Raw genomic sequence first — 12,690 nt, forward strand, 5'->3', positions numbered from 1 at the left:
GCGTTGTTCTATGGAATGGTATCGAAATATCTAAAGGTAAGGTACTCCATATCGCTTCTTGAAATGTACGTACGATGTTAGATTCAAAAGACATTGCCATCAGTCGCTACATACATTACATCAGGCGTGTACGTTGACGCAAACAATGCCGTATTTTGCGCTAAGTGATTTGGAGGAGCGACAGAAGACTTCGCTCGTTCTGTTACTCTGCGTAACATCACATTAGTCGCCATCAGCACAGATCACATTGAATGATTTTGAAGTGCCGCAATGCGAATTATTTATCCTTATCATTCACCTGGCCTGTGACGCATCTCCGACATGGTTGTAGCTTAATGGCGAATGTCCACAGTAATGCAAACAGGAAATGTGTTAGAAAGTGGCGTATTTACGTAAGAGGTTGTATAATCGATCATCAATAGATAGGTACGTACGTCGTTCAGTACACAAAGTGTCATGTTTTATATTTATTCGGTAACACACCCTTAAGTATCTATATGTGCTAGTTAATACTGGAGCAGAAAGTTCTATGGGTGAGTACAGGGTGTCCCAAGTGAATAGCTCACTATTCCGAGAGAAAGGGTAAATTACCATAAAAACAAACACTGGTCAGTAATTATTATCTTTATGAAATCGTTATAATATGTCATAGATATATAATATTTCTTTGTAAGATTACAAATTTGCGACAGTTCTTAACATATTTAAGACAGTCCAGAATACATTTTAAAATAGTCCATAAGTAGCTTGAAAAACAATGAATTCCATGATCAGTACATATGGCTAATCTTAGTGCACATTTACGATCATCAATGAAGGAAATTATGTCCTTGATTAGATATATTTGTTCCAATCGCGTGTCTTTATTTTTCTACACACTTCAGCCAACCACATACATGTAAATCTGCAAATGTTTGGTATGGGAATCTTGATGGCGAGTTGACTGTAATTTTTGAACAAGTGCACCAACGATGGAAATCGCGATTCAGATGTAATCTCACACACGTAATAGGAACTGAAGGTTTCTATTGTGGATGAAGAATGTTGCATTCCACATGGTCAATAGTTTGTTCAACTAATGTATTTCAAACAAAAAAGCAAGTAACAGTTTCACTTCAAATAATATGAAGTGAATATTCTTCTGATAATTCCCTATTGTAGACTGAAATTTCGAATATGTTTCGACAGCCTTGAGGTCGTCGACGGATACATTTCTTACTAATCCCATAACCTGTAAATTCTAGCTGATTTGTAAATAAACCAATATAGCTGCGCTATGTTCCATGTCCAAAAGTAGTCCTGAGACTAACGTCTGAGAAGTGCAGACTTGGTATCGCTTGGTCATGACTTCAGCGTAGGAATGCATCGTATGCGTATCCCAAAACAGTCATCTAGTATCAAGCACAATACGTTGTCTACCTTGTTGTTTGTCGCAGACAATGTGTCTCCGAAAGTTTTTCTTCCAAGCGATCGTTACCATCGTCTTTCGATATACGGATATTTCCTTCTCGAATAATCCACGTAACAAGGTAGAAGAGGTACTGAGCTAGAAGCTACGTGGGTATCTCAAAATGTCTGCGCACTATAAGATATAATTGAAGAAAATAATCTGTTCTACAAAAAACGTTTACAGGATTTTAATATAATCTCCATTCTCGCTTATACAGCTTCCCAACCTTTTTGTAACTTCTGTATTCCTGATAGGATACGTTCATTATTGAGCTGTCCGGTTACTCGGGTCACCTCACTGGAAGCTTCACCAAATGTATGAAAACATTTTTCATGAAGTTGTTCCTTCAACTTGGAAAACAAACCAAAGTCTATTGGGCTCATACCAGGACTGTATGGTGGATTGGGAAGTTTGTCCATCAATAATTTTCGAGTGTTTCTCTCACTGGTAGGGCAATATGCGGTGTTCAGTATCATGCAAAATGAGGACACCAACTACTAGCGAGTCAGACGTTCTTTGACGAATTTTTTTAGAGCAAAACAGTTTGCAGACACATCTCGTTACCGACGTCCCCTGGGCGCTCTGTCTGTAGCTATGACTCCATTCATGACAAACACGAAGAGCAACATCAGTTTCACCTTTGATTGTTGGCGGCGAGAGTTTTTCGCGTGTGGAGAGTCGGAACTTTTGCATTGGGATTGCTGAGACTTCAGTTCGGGCTCAGTGTCTCCTATCCAGGTTTCGTCAAGTGCTACAATCCTTTATATAAACTCTTCTCCTTCTGCTCGATAGCGTTAAAAACATTCTTTTTCGAGTTTTCTTGCGACCTGCTTTCACCTCTTCACTCAGATCATGCGGAATCCATCTGGCAGAAACTTCTCTCATGATTAATTTTTCAGCTATGATTATATAAATTGAAGTGACTGTTATTCAGGTCTCATATGCAATTTCTTCACATATATTTCGTCCATCCTCTCTCAAAATGTCGGTGACAATAGCCCTAGAGGTGTAGTCTGTCGAAGCTGATGGCCTTCCACTCCTTGGGTTGTCCTCACCGCTTACTCGACCTTCACCGTGATATTCTGCTATTCCCACACACCTCTCTCAAAGCGCAGTTAATTTCCATTAGTCTTCTTTCCACGCAGGGATTCGATTTTAATGTAAGAACTCAGGTCACTACGTGTAATACGACCAGACTCGGTTCCAACTTCCGTTTTCAAACCGAATTGCTCATGACACAACCATGCGAACCAGCAGAGACATACACGACCGTCGCTCCTAAATTCTCTTTCACAACTGACATGAATTTCAACTTGATCACGCCACCATAGCGGTCGCATATGCGCAATGTGCAGGACGTCAGAAATGGTCATCGTAGACGAGCAGAACATATAGTATTTTTCGACAGAACAGCCATGCGCATGGACCCTATGTCCGAAGACTGTATCAACTTACCCAAACTTCCTGCCAGAATTTTCGTTCTCAGGCAGGCACTAATACATACCCAGTGTGGAGTATGTAGACAGTAGTGATTTATCGAGGATTCTTCTGATTCGTATAAATTGCGGTGTATATGTCTTCTTCATGCCATTACTCCAAATAACTGTGCAACCGCAATACTCAAAATGCCGCAGTCCATCGATTCGCAACATACGTACTGTCTTTCATTCTTCTCTTCGCCATCGACTCTAAACCAAAATCTGCAACTACTATCATCTCTTACATGTCGAAGAAGCACCACACGATGATACGTTTAATATTACATAGTTGTCGAATATCTTCTGCCAAACTCGCAAAAGTGTAAGAAATTTTACATGAAGTGGATTTTAAAATACATCTATGTTTTCTTAGGTTTGTTACTGCAAAAATTACTGCTGTCATCACCGTTTTCATCCACTGCTGGATGAAGTTCTTTCTCAGACACCTTTCATGTATTGCGGCTTTCAGCTTCACGCAACCAGTTGTGTCCATGTGTTTCTTTATATCTTACTCATATTCCAATACTTCCCCTACTACCTACTTATTACCACAAAAAATCCAACAAAGTAATTCCTAGTACATTTCCTAACCCTTATTACTGTGTGTATTTCTCGTCCCTTTTCACTTCAATAACAACCTTACGGGAATCTTAACTCCGCTCTTTTCCTTTCTTACTTATTTTCACCTGCGACCTCCTTTCTCTTCCTTATTTCCAGCATACTTCTGACCATTCTTGATACATCAATTATTATTTTTCCGAAGGTTCGTGTTTTTAAGGTCTATATGTCATGGCTGAAGACCGCATCACACAGCCGACATCTCCTAACTTCTAAGCATTTCTTTCACGTGGACAAATTCAACATTAGAAACATTTAGAGCTCTTACCAAGGTAGGTGTTCAATCATGTTTTGTGAATTTTCTGTTATATTAACATTTTGCATTCCATTGTATCCGATTTGATGTTTAACCTTTTAGCCAAATGAAATAGCCGGCAGGTGTGAATAGACATTAAACATAGGTACAAGGATCTTCTGTAACTATGGCATCTGCAGTCTATAGTACTTGGGTCATGGACGGGTGTAGTTGAGTTTTCAGTCTAACATAACACATTAAGAAACCTACAGAATAATGCAAATAATGCATTTGGCTTTGCTTACATTTTTTTCATTTCTTTTCAGATTTGGTAGTTAATGCTTTTTCAGTTGCTTAAATGTGTCAGATTTGTCCAGATATTATGCTTGTATCTTCTGACGATGCTCTGTTAACACCAGACTTATTTTTAAGTCTCTACATTTCGCTGACGAACGTTACCCACCAAGCAGTAACACTTCCTACCCATGTTTCAATAGTACCAGTCTAAATCAGCATTCCTTAAATCGTTAACATATACAATATGATGAATGTATCAGTTCACTTACATTCGCATTTACAAAATCAGCCCCAATATGTTGCATTTTGAAGTGTTTTTTTTATATATTTCTCATAGCACATTGTATGTGTTTAGCAATACCTATGAGCTGCTTAAAATCTGAAAACGCAGACATAACGATCATACAACTGAGAGCACTCCAGAGAACATATATTGTGCTGCACGGTAAACATTCGCGATTATTGCGTATAGATCTGATGCGAATCTCATTACTTAACGAAAAGAAAAGCCTTTTCTACTCCTCATGTGCTTTTTCTTTCTCGCCGCAGTACCGTGTAGATTCATTACTCTATTTGTAACTGGTGTCATGACGTGAGTTTTAGAGCGAATGAGGTAAAGAGACTTTATTTTTTATTCGACTATCAAAAGGTTATAAGGTCTGTGTGACATTTACAGACCATTCATTTGATTTCCCTAGTTTCGTTTGCGCCTGAGCACTAGGTTGGAAAAGGAGCTTTATGTTACCACAATGTAGTGTTAGAGTATGATGGATATGCTCAAATGAAGTGTATTTAATTAAGTGTTCAGGGTAGCCTGATTTCCTATCCAGTGCAGCGAAGAAATTTCCTCTTCGAATTATGAAAGAATTATGATTGAAATGGGAGTTTGCACTAAATCTATGAGATGTCTTATAGTGTAATCAAACTTTGTCAGTAGAGTGTTCAGAGGAAGAACATTAGGCAGAGTTCAAAGTCAACTACCGCCCAATCAAATGTTTTTTCTTTTATATTTCGAAGAGCTCTTCAGTTTGCAGTAGGTGTGTACTAGTTCAGTACTATTACAAGCCAAAGAATATTGATATGTTTCTTGATTACACGTTACCCGAGAATAAGATGGGTTTACAAATTCATCAGCAATATTTACCTGGTTTCAGATTGTTTGTTGTTCTAATCTCCTCTTGCTACACACTGACAATGTTTCGTTGATGCTGCACGTCTGTAAGCCATAGTTCACAACAGGGAACTACACAACTTGTTTTAGAGACCTCTGTTGTTATATGTGAGGGTCAGACACGAGAACCTTGTATAAGAAGCTAGCTTCAAATGCAGCTAAGATTCTGTGAGGACTTGAATACTTATTTATGTGCAACATCTACACTGTCTTTTATTGGACAAAGTTGACATATTTAAATGTGATAAGCGTCATACATGCTGCACTGGCGCAACAGTCTCCCGTATATAACCACGACACTTCTTGTAGCCCTCTTCAGTTCCTTAAAACACAGTACGTGAGAGTTACATATAGTGTGTGTTTACTAGGCCTGAACACATTCTCAATTGTGCCAATAACTTATCGTACTCAGCTGCTGTGGACAAAATGACAATTTTTGTCGTGTTTCTCAGTTGCTAGTGACCAATAATCGACTCCAGTGGATTTCAAAGACTGCGTAGAACAGTAGCAGCTGATGTAAGGACAGAGAAAAAGCTGGACTGTTCCTAGCAGAAAAGTAGTTCATAACGCATTACTTGACTTCCCTAGTTTAGTTAGGACTTGAGCGAGTGAGGTAAATGAGAGTTTATTTTTTATTCGACTACGTAACGATTATCAGATCCTTCTGACATCCACGGATCGTTGATCGGAGTGACACTTTCGTCAATCTAAAAATTCCTGGATGTAACACAGTTTTAATTACACCGACAATCATAAATTCTTCTCGCCACTGACTCTTAGGTACAAAGAAAACAAATTAATTCTGTGTCACCATTATAATTCCGGTTAGGCTTATTGGTTATATTATCATATTGATTTCTATCAGTTACTGAAATAACAATAGAACGTCTCTACATCATTTACCAAGTAAGTTGTATATATTGATGATATTTCTTAATATGGATGTTGGGCGAAAGATAGCGAGAAGAACGAAAAGATAACTAAAGGGGAAAGAGCATGTAAACGAACTAGACAGTCACATTCAGAAGATAATTATAGAAGCCCTCATCGCATTTGTAGATCCAGAGGAAATCTTCAACGACTTGAAGCAGAGTAAAATAGCAGAAATTCTTATAAGTATGCATACATGTAATGTTTAAAAAACCTGTGACAGAACAGTCAAAGTCGCTAAAAAGGCTGTCATTCTTAAGAAGCAAAGGATGACGTGAAATAAAATTTGAAGATTCAAACGTAAGTAAGAAGGAAGGAAGTGTGTTCATCGTCAAGAAAAATGGGACGGGATGGGTAGAAGGAGCTTCAGAATTCTGGTTTATGAGAAATAAAGTTACTACTGAGGGATGTAGGGAGAACTATATCAGAATATGAGCGTCCTACGTAAATATAAGTTTGGTGTTTCATTCAAATGTTTAGATCATATATCAAGCAGTTACTCATTATGTGAAATCCTTGATGGAAAGAAATAATTATACTGATATCATGTATTGACAGGAAGTTCTTAAAAATATCTACAACCCAGTATCATATCGTAGCTAACATGGACTGTGTGAAAAGTGAAGTAGCTACAATAATTAGTAGTTTGACACTTTAGAATGATGATCGTTAAGTGGCATATATTGTATTAACTAAGGAGATATTACAATTTGAAGAAATTTGCATCTATTATATACAAACAAGACGATGGAGCGGGTAGATAGGATCTATTACAAGGCATACAGTAATAGCTGACTTGTCAGAGATAGGAGATGAAGTGAGAAGCCTGAAGCGAAAGGTAAAGATAGTATATATATACAATGTGTTAACTGTAGCAAATTGACTGAATTAAGAATATTAGAAAAATATAGGGATAGAGGACAGCGTATTACTCTTCGAAAGATTAACGACTGAAATAGAAGTGTAATAAACGGTGTTGTGTGATAATTTCAATTTGTTGTTACATTTAGAGGTTCAGATGACAAATCAGACCATGATGCATTGTGTGAAACCCGCCACGAAAAAAAGATTTGGGAAACGTTTTTAGGAATAATACTGGCCCTCGGAGAATAGAAAGCTTCCATTATGGACTAGTAAAGGTAAATGCCATAATAATTTATAAAGGGTACAGAAGGTGTTGCAGGCTAGATATCGAGAGCTGAAACAGAAATAAATTATCTAGAACATTTCAATTATAAAAGGGAATAGCTTTCTAAAGTACGAAATTGTGCATAGATGGAAATGATCTTTTCAGAGATGTTCATTCGGGGGAAACAATACAGTTATTACAGTCTGTAACTGGTTACAGTTGCCAAAACAGTCATCCTCAACTCATTTTACTTCCATGGTAGAGTTTAACGAATTATTGCACTTTCAACATTCAGGTCCGAACTGAAATTGCAGTAAAAATTTCTAAATACATGGGGAAGTGTTCTTGAACTTCCGTTATATCGTAATATTTTCATGATAAAATCTAAGCTGATGAACTGAAACGTAATGCATGCTTGTCAAAGAAGGAAATTTTCACTCCTGTAATATCTGTTGACCAAACAGTCACAAAAGTGTGAACTACTTCTCAACTCAGATTAACGGAATTTGCATTTATTTTGTTAAGGTAAGTGATGTATCCATTCAATAGGTTATAATTTCTCAGCGACTCTCAGCCGCTGGGACCACTTTAAAATTAACCGCGACTGGGGGAAGAGAACAAAAGAAGTAAATTTCATTTGTTGATTTGCTTGTGTCTATCAACCGAAAAAGGTAATGTGCTTCACTGAACGAAGGAAAACGTCAAACATTTTGCCTTTCGTCACCATCATTCATCATTGAGAGCAGCACGTATTTTTACGATTTTGCAGTGCCTGTGTTATTCTGATAACGATGTAAAGTTCCTTTGGACACACATGCATGACACGCAGGCACTGCAATATCGAATTTCTTTGCCGATACCGGGAAGCGACTTTCGAGTACAACGTCTGATCTGTATGGGAGTATACGAGTACGCAACGTATGTACGACTCCACGTCGTAGACGCATGGTTGACGACGTATGTAAGTTTGGGTTTGACCCTGGGTCGCACACGGATAGCCAAATGCTAAGGGGACCACTCGTGGTAAGCGGGAAATCCAGGTTCATGTCCCGGTGCGGCATATCTTTTCATTGTAGTCATTCAATTATACAGCTGATGGTTGTCATTATTTGCAACTGCGAATACATTTAATGTACACGTATTTGATGTTACCATCTTTTTCTCCAGTAGCACTATTCGATTGTAACTGCTGCAGTTCATGAAATTGCCCACAGTATACAGTATGGATGTACAATATCTACCGCTTGATGCTTTCTCATGATTCTTCGAACATAAGATTCTTTGAAATTTGTTATATCGAAGCAAGTGTTCAGATCACACAGTTTTTTCCTCTGTGACTTGATAGTGAGTCAAATATTCTATCTTTAGTATTTACTTTCGTTCCTGCATATTTACTCATTTCGCTTCTCTTTGCTGTGACTTGTTAGTGAGTTGAAATGTTTTAATTTTTGTATTTACTATTGATACTGCAGATTTAGTCATTTCCAGATTCACCTATCTATGGCTCCACTGTTTTTCTTCTTGTTTTTCTCAAATATGCAACCATCACCACAGTCTAAATCAGGCTCATGAAACATTCCTTCCTCACACAAACAAGCACACACACACACACACACACAGACACACACACACATATTGCAATAATTGCTTTGCTTTTTGTGGAATTTAGTTACGTCTAGTTATTATAATACCTACCTCGTAGAGTTCCCATAACTGTGCTATTGCCTATCTTAATTTTTTGATGCTATTTGGTTACCTCGTTCTTTCCTGTTAGCTTAGTTTGGTTGTGTCGATGTTTGTTTTCAGGCAATTGTGGTCAAAGCCATAACAAATGATTTAGCCCTTTAAGGTATGTGGCCAGTTTCCAATATGTCACTAGTCTAAGGCAAGGTATTCGTATATCATTAACTTTTATTTCTTTTATTAGATGGTGGTGAAACTCATAACACATGATTTATTCCCTTAGGAAATGGGAGTACGTGCCGATATTATACACCAGCCTAATGAAAGGTATTCATTTATCAGTAAGTGTTATTCTTTTAATGAGATTTTTCATTGTAGTTTTTCGCATTTTCTATACATAGATGAAGTAAACAGTGAGAGACTTTAGTCTTAGATAATGCCTTTCCTTATTCTAGCCTCTTTTCTAATGGACTCTGGTTTCTTCTGTAGGTTGAAAATCACTATTTTATCCCTCCAAATGTTCGTAAAAGGCAATGCTATAAGTGCGGTTTTGTGCAGCTCTGCGAACTGTGTGGTCCAGCACGCAGTACTCTCTGTCAAATTTCTTTTCTATGAAGGAATCCATTCTGTCATCCCGTTTGGTGGGAATACCAAATCCCTCCTTCTTTTAACTGACATCATGTGGCTTCTAATGAGCTTGAAGATATTTGAACTGGCGACGCCACGGGGAACGGGCAGGTGGGCCGGATGGGAATGCAGAGCGTGGTTGTAGTTGTGTAGCTGGTATCCCCAATATAGGCTCTAGGAACGGATTGGAGCGGGGTGGCCGCGATGTTCTGCTGGTCAGTAAGATCCTTCGAGAAAGCTGTGTTATGTGTGATTTCCATGGTGGGTCCTAAGCGACCCATCTGCATTGGAGCCCAAGTCCAGCCTAAAAACTCTCTGGCTGCTACTGTGTAGACTGTTATGTTGTCCAGTAGGAGGTGGAGGGATTTGAGGACCACATCATCTGAAAGTTTGGGCTTAGTCAATGGCAACGTAATGTTCCTTTGGATCTGAAGCTTCGCTGCAGGGATGCATAGTTAATTTTGATGGATTATCAGCTATTATGGTCGATTGCTTCGTAGAACGTTTGGCTGTTACCAATAGCGAGACTTCATCTCGTTCCCACTCCCCACCACCCTATTAACAGCCAAACGTGCGAACCAGAAAAGCAGTCCTTATGTCGGTATGTGCGAGAATGCCTTTCTTTGGCTCGCAGTGGCCATGGGGAGGGTAGCTAATGAAACCGTCTCTCACGTAAGCCGCCTGTGGCTTTCGAATTTTCCCGTTTACTGTGTGCTTCACGGTGATTAGATTTCATAGTCAATACAGTTTACACACGTGTGTTTCACAGAATTTTCACATCGAGCGAGGTGACGCAGTGACGAGACAGGACAAACATCCGTAAAGATGGGTATTCAAATCCATGCCTAGGCATCCGAATTTGGCTTTTCCAATGGTTTCCTTACACCACTTAAGGCATATTCCGCGACGGTGGCTTTGAAAACATGACTGTCTTTCACATCCATCACCTACCGATCCAAAGCGAATAGGTTCTCCATTTCTAATGACCTCATCATTCATGAAACGATAAACCCTAATATCCTTTCCATATATTTTACATAACTTTCCGACATGAATACTATTAAATATTCTTCGGAGCTTTCAGCTCACACCAGAAAGAGCAGCATGTTACATTTTTGCATAGCTTCTTCCTTCCCACTGCAAGAGCATCACCCTTTTGGACGTGTGTACGTTCCAACAGAGGAAATGTCGGTGGCCTGCGCTGTTTGTTTGATGTGTTCACCAGAGCCTGATTTATGAACGTCGAGGTGAGCCAAACATCAAAGATATCGTAGTAGAATGTTCCTAAGAAAGTAATTCACCTATTGATTTGCGTGGGGCGAGCGTAGTACTTTGAGGGCGCACACTCTTTGTTCTCAGAAAAGGCTTCAATTTTTTCACAAAATAATAAAAAAAATGTCTGTAAGTCCACTAGTTACCAACGTTGAACTCATTCTGTAATGTGAAGGTGACCTGGTAGTTCCCATGCGTGACAATACCGTGATCTTATTCCTCAACACATATACCTTCTGCATAGACGTTCAGCAACCACCGTACTACGTCTGCTTGCGAAAGTGCACTTGAATGGATTTCCTTGAATCACCGGTAGGAATACTATGACAAAATCTTATTTTGTGACGGCTGTGTGCCTCTTCAGAGTTCATCAACTTCACGATTGCAATTTAGAAAAAACAACTGATATATTTGCGAAGGCAGCATATTCAGAAGGAGAAGGTAGGTAACCATTATTCGAAATTATCGGCATAAATATTCGTGAAAGACAATGCCAAAAGCATGATTGTGTGTCTTATCCTGAGATTTTTCTTCGTATAAGGCTATTACAAGATCAAAGATGATCGCAAGGTATCACGACAGGAACGCTTATGGCTAAAGATAAATCCAGTAAACAGCTTCTAGGAAACACATCCACTTATTGGACCAAGCACAGATTTTACGAGAAGTTAAATATTCTCTAATCTTTAGAAAGATACTTATAGTAAAGTTTCAAGATGAGATTATGTTTGTAGCTAGAGTGTAGCATATTTTCATAGAGAGCACAAATTGTCTCTCCTCTATCAATGCACTGCACAGAAGTGTAATTGTAAATCTATTTCCTATGTCTCTTGTTAGTGTTACAAATAAAATTCATTACCTCGACTTCCTCTCGTAGCGCCTTTCAGGACAGGTGTACGCCATAGCGAGCTCTTCTTTTAACCAAACCTTGGTTCCTTGTACCTGTCACTCTCCTGTTCAAGTCCTTACAAATCATGAAGCTATCGCTGTATGCGGTTTGTACGAGACGTCAAGTAAACCAAAATGAAAACTCTCAACTTCCAAGCTTACCATCTCCGATTTCTGGAACATGTTCAGTTTACAACAACGTATCTTCAGTACGGGGAATTAGGTATTAACACTGACAGGTAAGAAAGACAAAAGTGGTAGAAATAACCTTACAAAATATACTCACATACTTGTCAAAAGTTTAATAAATTTCTATCTTTTATTTATAACGAGAAAAGAAAAGTGATTGACTGGATAGCAGCTGCAGTAAAACCAAACTGTTTGACATTGACAACTACAAATACATCGACGTATAAGTTTCTTGAGCGTTGTATCGTGCAATAACGTAAAAAAACGATGCTGGACAAACCGACCTTGGGTTTCTCCAGCATAGTTTTTTACATCATATAGCAGTACGATAGATGTCAAATAACTCTGGCCGCGGAAACCTACCCTGTTACACAAATATATAACCTTTGTAGTTACAAGCTTCGTTCGGAATTAACAGGAAATTACAAGCTATCGTCATAACATCTGAGCTATAAATAATGTAGCGTTCAATAAAATGAAATGAAATTCTCGTTATTTATGCTGATGCTGTGTGGCTAAAGTTGATTACAAGCACTAAGTTAAATCATGAGGTAATGGTGAACTGAGAATGAACGCTGACAATTTTGTTTGGAAACTGGAAATAATCTACAGACATCGCTTCATCTTCGACTACAGGGTGATGAAAATGTAAAGGACATACTAAGAGAATGTTATGTGTCAAATACATACCTTTCGAAAGCACATTAGTAAAAGCTGTGTCCT

This window comes from Schistocerca nitens, chromosome 9 (assembly GCF_023898315.1).
Source record: "Schistocerca nitens isolate TAMUIC-IGC-003100 chromosome 9, iqSchNite1.1, whole genome shotgun sequence".
NCBI lineage: Eukaryota > Metazoa > Arthropoda > Insecta > Orthoptera > Acrididae > Schistocerca > Schistocerca nitens.